This window comes from Arachis ipaensis, chromosome B10 (assembly GCF_000816755.2).
Source record: "Arachis ipaensis cultivar K30076 chromosome B10, Araip1.1, whole genome shotgun sequence".
NCBI lineage: Eukaryota > Viridiplantae > Streptophyta > Magnoliopsida > Fabales > Fabaceae > Arachis > Arachis ipaensis.
This window is the reverse complement of record NC_029794.2, coordinates 24,642,975-24,649,878: the sequence shown is the minus strand read 5'-3', so window position 1 is coordinate 24,649,878 and position 6,904 is coordinate 24,642,975. Positions and strand designations below refer to the sequence as shown.

The following is a 6,904-nucleotide window of genomic DNA, read 5'->3' as shown; positions in this document are numbered from 1 at the left end:
TATTAATTTAATAGTTAGTTTTTTTGTATTTATAGACTTTTGTGCATCATTACATGGGTTTAGGAGTATTCTTTTAGAAGTACGTAGTTATTAATTCGTTTGAAAAAATCTAATTATGAATATAAAGAAAATGATAAGATACTCTTGTAATATTGGTTAAAGTCATGGGTTTAAAGATTAATCTTATTAGATAATGGAGTTGCTCAGCCTACTATATATGAAATCAATAATTAAAGGAGCGGTATAGCTGGAGAAAGATTAGTCATACTATATTACTATATATAGAGGTTTTCGTTTGTCCTTTATTATTGTTCAAACTGGGTGTGAAGTACTTAATAATTAGTTAATTACTAGTAGCTTAATTAACTGGAGTACGTAGCATAGACTTTTCATCACTCTATTATAGTTAGGGGTGACAAACGGTGGAGTCGTCGTCCTACCAAAAGTCCGTTGACGGGTTAATTTATCTCGTTTTATTTAGTGAAACGATTTTAAATTTCTCTCTCATTTTACTTAACGGCGGGCTAGCAGATTGACGATTCAAATTGTCTAAACCACATAATTAAATATATTTAATTTTATAATCAATCAAACATAAAATATAACTTAGAACATCGTCAATTATCATCTTCATTCTCTTGTAGATCAATAATATCGTAGAAATTTGTAAAAAGTTGGCCCTGACAAAAAAAAATGTCTAGTCTGCCGAAAAAGCCCGCTCTATGCTGTCGAAGCCCGCCAAAGTCCACAGATTAGGTGGTGCGGGTTAGGCGGTCTTAAGTTTAGTAGTTTCAAATTTCTAGCCCAACCTGTCTTTTTTAGCGAGTGTTAATCCAGCAAATTTTGACATGTTTGCCACCCCTAATTATAACTATGGTTTAGGAATATAATAATTTTGGGTAACCTAGTTTAATAATTTAGTCCATATATGATGCATAAAGCAACAAATTGGGTTTCCATGACAATTAGATATTAACCAATTAAACTCAAGCTAGATTTAAAATTGTGTCCATGAAATCTCAACAAGGAGTAGATATTTTTTTGACTAGGGGACAGAAACAAATTAAGCAATCAATATACAAATTGGCAAGATATTTGTTAAAGGGTGAAAGACTAATAGAGAAAATGACATGATTGATTAATAAGACGAAACAAATCACAGCTACTCGTTGTTAATATATGCCTTGTTGATCAAATTATCTGCGCCCCATTGATAGGGCAGACATAACAGGCTTGACGATAACAACGTAACTTAAAAGTATTCAATGAATAGAAAGATATTCTATCGTAGTTGGAGTAACGGGCAAAATATCAAGTTATGGGTCAATTTTTTTTTTTTTTTTTGGTGACTAAGTTGTGTGTCAATTTGATCTTGAAAAATTAGATGTTTCGAATTTTTAAAAATATAAAGTGAATCAAATTAATTTTTCTGTCGATTATTATTCAAGAAGATGATGTCGCAAGACTATTTATATCGTGTTATTATTTAAATGATAAAAAGATCAATTTAACTTATTACACTTATATCTTCTACGAAAAATTTTAAAGCATTTAATTTTTTAATAATTAAATTGATTCATAAGTACTTTTTATGGCCTATTTTAATTATTTATATTTCACATTATTATATTACACTTCTTGCATTATCATAACAGATATATTTGACACATTTATAGAAGAACCTAATGTTAGAAAACAATAAAAGTTAACCAATAATCAATTAACACAAATTTCACGCATCTAAAAACTTTAAACATTACACATTATTAAAAACCTTAAAATCACATATTGAAAATTTATATAGGTTAATTTTTGGCTGATTTTTATTATTTTTCCATAATTATCCATCAAAAATAACGTTAGTATATAACTTTATGAATAACAAAGTATTGTGTGTAACATAATCTGGCTTAAAAATAAATTGGTGTAATTTATACTACGTCATAGTGGACATATCTCAGCGGCCATTTTGCGGCATTTTTCATAACCGCCACTAGGATGAACTAGGATGGTGGTAGGGATGAATTCATTGGAAGGGAAACTATGAGTTTAAACAGAGTTGAAAATATAGATATTATGATTGGATGCTATTACATTTGAAATATATAATTTTTAAGTTACTTGATTACGAAACTCTAAATTATACATGTATTTTATCGTCACAGATAAAGACCCTACTAATGCAAAGGCCTTAGACTTTTCTGCACCAATGACTTTATCTCTAAAAGAGACCTTGGATGGCTTTCCTAACCCCTCTCGAGAAGAACCCTCCTTAACACCGGATACACACCCACCCACGCTCTCCCCCTTATCTCTTCCGATGGCATGGCCATCTTCCTCACCGTGTTTCACCCTCAACCGCTCGCCCCCGCTTTCTCCTTCTCTCATTCTCTTTGAGTACGGAGTACGTACTCTTTCTCTGCTAGGGTTTTTTCGAATGGATCACGTTTTTGTGTATACATACATACATCTATTTAATTTGCATTTATATATTTAGTTATTTACGAGTTTTTTTTATCAATTTAGATTAATAGAGAAAAACATAATATTTTTTTAAACAAAAGTATATCTTAAAAAGTAACAGAACAATATGAAAAATATTTAAAAAGAAAATAACAAATAAAAAATGGCGGTTAGCTAGAGACCTCTCTACAGCCTGGTGTTGCAAAACGTTAATGGTTTTGCGGTAGTTTTAAAGGCGGCTCTACCAACTGTTATAAATCACCACAAAAAAAAATGAAAATTTCATGTTCTTAGATAATGGCAGTTTAAAATTGTCGCAAAAAAAAAAAAATTGACGCAATATTCAATATACCTGCAGTTACGCTAACGGTTGCTGGAAACCATCACATATCCGTTTGCCAACATCTTAAAGGTCGGCAGTCCACAAAATGTTGTTGATCCGTTTCGTGATGTTTTGGTTTGAAACTGTCGTAAATCCCTTTGAAAATTGTCATCATTTCACGTACTCCTTGAATAATTATTTTATATTATTCCTTAACAAAGAGTAGTTTCATCATTTGTGTGTATTGAAGAATAGAATTTTGTTCAAATTTTACATCACAAAAAATTGGATTTTTTTTATTTAAATGAAAAACTACTTTATTTATCAGATTATATAGAGTGAAAGAATTTTACCTTTTTAAATATTATGAGAATGTTTTTCGAGCTAGATTGCAAAATTAAGAATTTATACACGTATTGCACTATGAAGCCTACAAAATGAATTTAAAAATTTAAACATATTTCTTGAGCAAGATTGCAAAATGTAGGTTAAAAATATTTGAACGTATTTCGCACATTAGGTACATAGCAAAATACAACTAAAATCAATTTCAAATTCGAACCTATTTTGCAATCTTGCTCATGAAATACTTGCTTATAGAAAATGTAGAGGTCACCACAAGAAAAAAGTCTTGTCGCCACACCTTTTTTAGCTATGCTTTAGTTAATGGCCACACTTTTATGGGGGTAGCGATTAGTTATAGCTTTGGCAACATTTTTTATGTTATGTTCGTAAAATGTGGGAATATATGGAAATCGGCACATTTCTTAAGCGTGGCTAATTTTTTTGTGTTTTAGTCACTATTTTCATGTCCATTTCCTCTAACTATTTAGGTATCCAAGAAGAAAAATGTGACAATAGAGTTACACATGCATAATGCCACGCTTTTTAAGCACGACAACAAGTCCATATCAAAGGCCACTTTTTTTTTTTAACAAAAAAGCATAGCAAAAAGTCAAGCGTGGCAATTAATAAAAAGTATGGCCACACTTTTTTAAATGTGGCAATAACTATATTTTCTTGTAGTGCGTATTTTGCACTCTAAGTTGCAAAGTAAAGTTGAAAGTTGCCTATAAATATGACAACCAAGACTGAGAGAAGAGGCATTGCTTCATTCCACTTCCACCTTGTTTTTTATAGTGTTTTGTGCATTTTGGGCGGAAGAAAACCAGAAAGAAAAGAAAGGGGGGGGGGGAGAAAAATGGAGACAAAGAAATTATGGGTAGTAGAGATATTAATCCGCTCAATATAGATAAATATATTATTGATCATCTCAAGGATGAAGATAATACAGTATAGATATATGAGTTTTATGTGTAGGATTAATTTCATATTATGTATTAAGGTAAGCATTTATGCATATTATGAACCTAAATAAGATATCATTTAACTTTTTAATATGTACTGTTTAAAGGGTGGTGATTTATATGAATATTTTAGATAATAAATTTATTTATGGATCTCTTTAAGTTTAAATTTTTATTTATAAGTTTAAATTTTTTAGAATAACCGAAAAATACTATAAAAAACGTTAAATATTGTCAAATTTTCCGTCAGATTTACCGACGAAAGAGGCAACAAAGTGATCAGGTCAAAACATTACTAGCAGATTTCTTTTTCCGATGATAAAGTTACTGGTAACAATTAGAGGAAAAAAATGAAAGAAGCGCAAAAATTAGAGTTGGATTTGACAAATCCACCGGTAAATCCAACGATAATGTTCTCCTAAATTCAAAATGCACAACCTTCCCCCCTCATTTTCAAAGCCATTCTCTCTCTCTACCACTCTCCTTTCTCTTTCTCTCTCCCCTGCAACTACCTCCGGCAGCCCCTCCGGCCAACATTTGCCAGTGCCGGCTACCTCCAATCTCCTCCAAAGACTGCGTGGACTCGCTTGGTTGCGGTTTTGTCGTGTGAAACGAAGCTTCTCCCTTGTCGCTGCCGTTGGGGTTGCCAACAGAGCTGCATCTCTCCTCCCTCCTCCAAGTAGGTTTTCCTCACAGTACAAGAAATCATCAAAATAACGATCGATTTAGCGACTGGTTTTTCTTGAGAATCGGTTAATAAACCCTTAGCTACCGAAGTCGCTAAAACCTTGACCGCTAAATTAGAAAATAGCAACCGAAGTTGGTCGCTAACTGGCAGCAACCGATTTCCAACTAAGGCCACCAAAGACATACCAAACTATATCGGTCGCTAAATCAGTTGTTGAGAAAATTGGTCGCTAAATGGAAACCAACTTTTCGATCGCTAAATCAATCGTTGAAGAAATCTGCCGCTAAATGGCTACCGGATTTTCGATAGCTAAATAGTCACTGAAAAAATCGGTCGTTAAATGGAAACCAATTCCTTGATCACATAATCAATCGCTAATTTTTCGGCCACAAATCGGTCGATAATATCTTACTTCAAAAACTCAGAATCTGTCACTAGATCAGTAGCTATTACTACGTCTTTAATAATAAATTTTAACCCAATTTCGCATATATCTCTATTAAAACTTATTTTCAAATATAATTTGAATTCAACAAAATATATAAATAATCAAAGATAGATAAAATTTTTCATACAAATACCAAATAACATTCATAATATCTGCATAACTAATAAAAAAGATTAACGTTTACATAATTAAATACTTAACATGTGGTTAACATTTTACCAAACGAAAAATAGATATGACATACAAATAATAACACTACAACTATTGAACCAAAAAATAAAAGAATTGAACAGACTAATAACCACACTTTCTTCTTCAACTTCTCTGCTTTTCTCTGCAACAAGCAGTAATGATAGTGTTGTTTTCAACATTAGTGTGTTGAACTCAATCCATAAATAGAAAAGTTTTAATTTACTATTGGCACCATTGATATCCACTATGGTAAGTCTTGGTTCAATTCAACGTTATTAATCCTACAAATGTCATTTTACAATCGATTAAACAGAAAAGACACCTAGACGAAATTTACTGTCATAAAATAATGCAAATTCCAATAATAGATCACTCGGATTTACCAGTTTTAGCTTCAAATCGGAGATCGTCTACTATCTCTGATGAGCAAAAAACTTCAGTGACTGAAATAACAGAAAGCAAACCACTCTAAATAGAAAAAAGGAATCCAAAAAACGGGAAAGAAAAACCATATATAAAGGATTTGGATGCAAATTTTCCAAAGGAAACTAGGAGATTAGTGAGATGCTAAAGAAGGAAATCTTACACCGAGATTTTTTGGTTAGGAGAATTTTTGCTACCTTTTTTGAAGGCCTAAATTGATACTCTAATAAACAATGAATTAACATGCAGTCATTGTGAAAGAGAAACAAACATATAGAGCAATCAATGTTAATAACGCACAGAATCTAGAAAGAGAAAATGAGCAAAAAAGGAAAAGATCGATCGAGAAGCCAAACTAAATGAATGATGGAATAAATAACACTTTGGATTTTAGCAAGTCATTTAGGATCTGAAAGGACTGAACATTTAGAATCCAATCTAATTCTCAAAAAGAATACACCTACAACTAACAAGCATTTAGGTCAATAGATACATGTTAGGTTGAGTTTGGAAGATTGAAATTATTGAAACTTACGATATAATAAACAATTATTTTAAATTAGTAGCAACACAAACTGCAAATAAAGACAGGATGCAATCTCCAGAGACAAAAATTGGAAGAAAAAGTAGCTCGCCTTTCGCCAGAGATGGAAGAGAAGAAATGAAGAAATCAAAAGCAAAAGAGTGATCGAGTAAGAAATCAAATCTTTTGAAAAACCCAAGATATGCAAGTGAAGGGTTCACGTTTACCAGAAAGGGATGACGGCAATCGACGAGCAACAAGTGACAAGCGTGCAGCGGCAAAATTGAAGACGAGAAGGAGGGTGAGCATGGTTGTGTTTGTGACAAAGCATGGCAGTGGTGTATGTGACAAAGGTTTTGGGAATAGAAGGGTTTAGGGTAGAAGGAGATACTTTTGGAGAAAAAGAGGGAGAAGATGGGTAGTTTAGGGTGTATACAACGTAGCAAAAGAGGGGTAAAGAGCTTTTAGGAATGGTAAAAAATATATTTAAAAAATTGTTTTTTAAAATATAATTTATTTATTTTTTTCTTTTGAAATC

The 6,904-nt window shown here is 32.0% G+C and overlaps 1 pseudogene; it reads right to left on the bottom strand.

Moving 5' to 3' along the window:
• LOC107620379 overlaps positions 1,630-6,904 on the bottom strand; it is a 17,314-nt pseudogene continuing 12,039 nt past the window's right edge.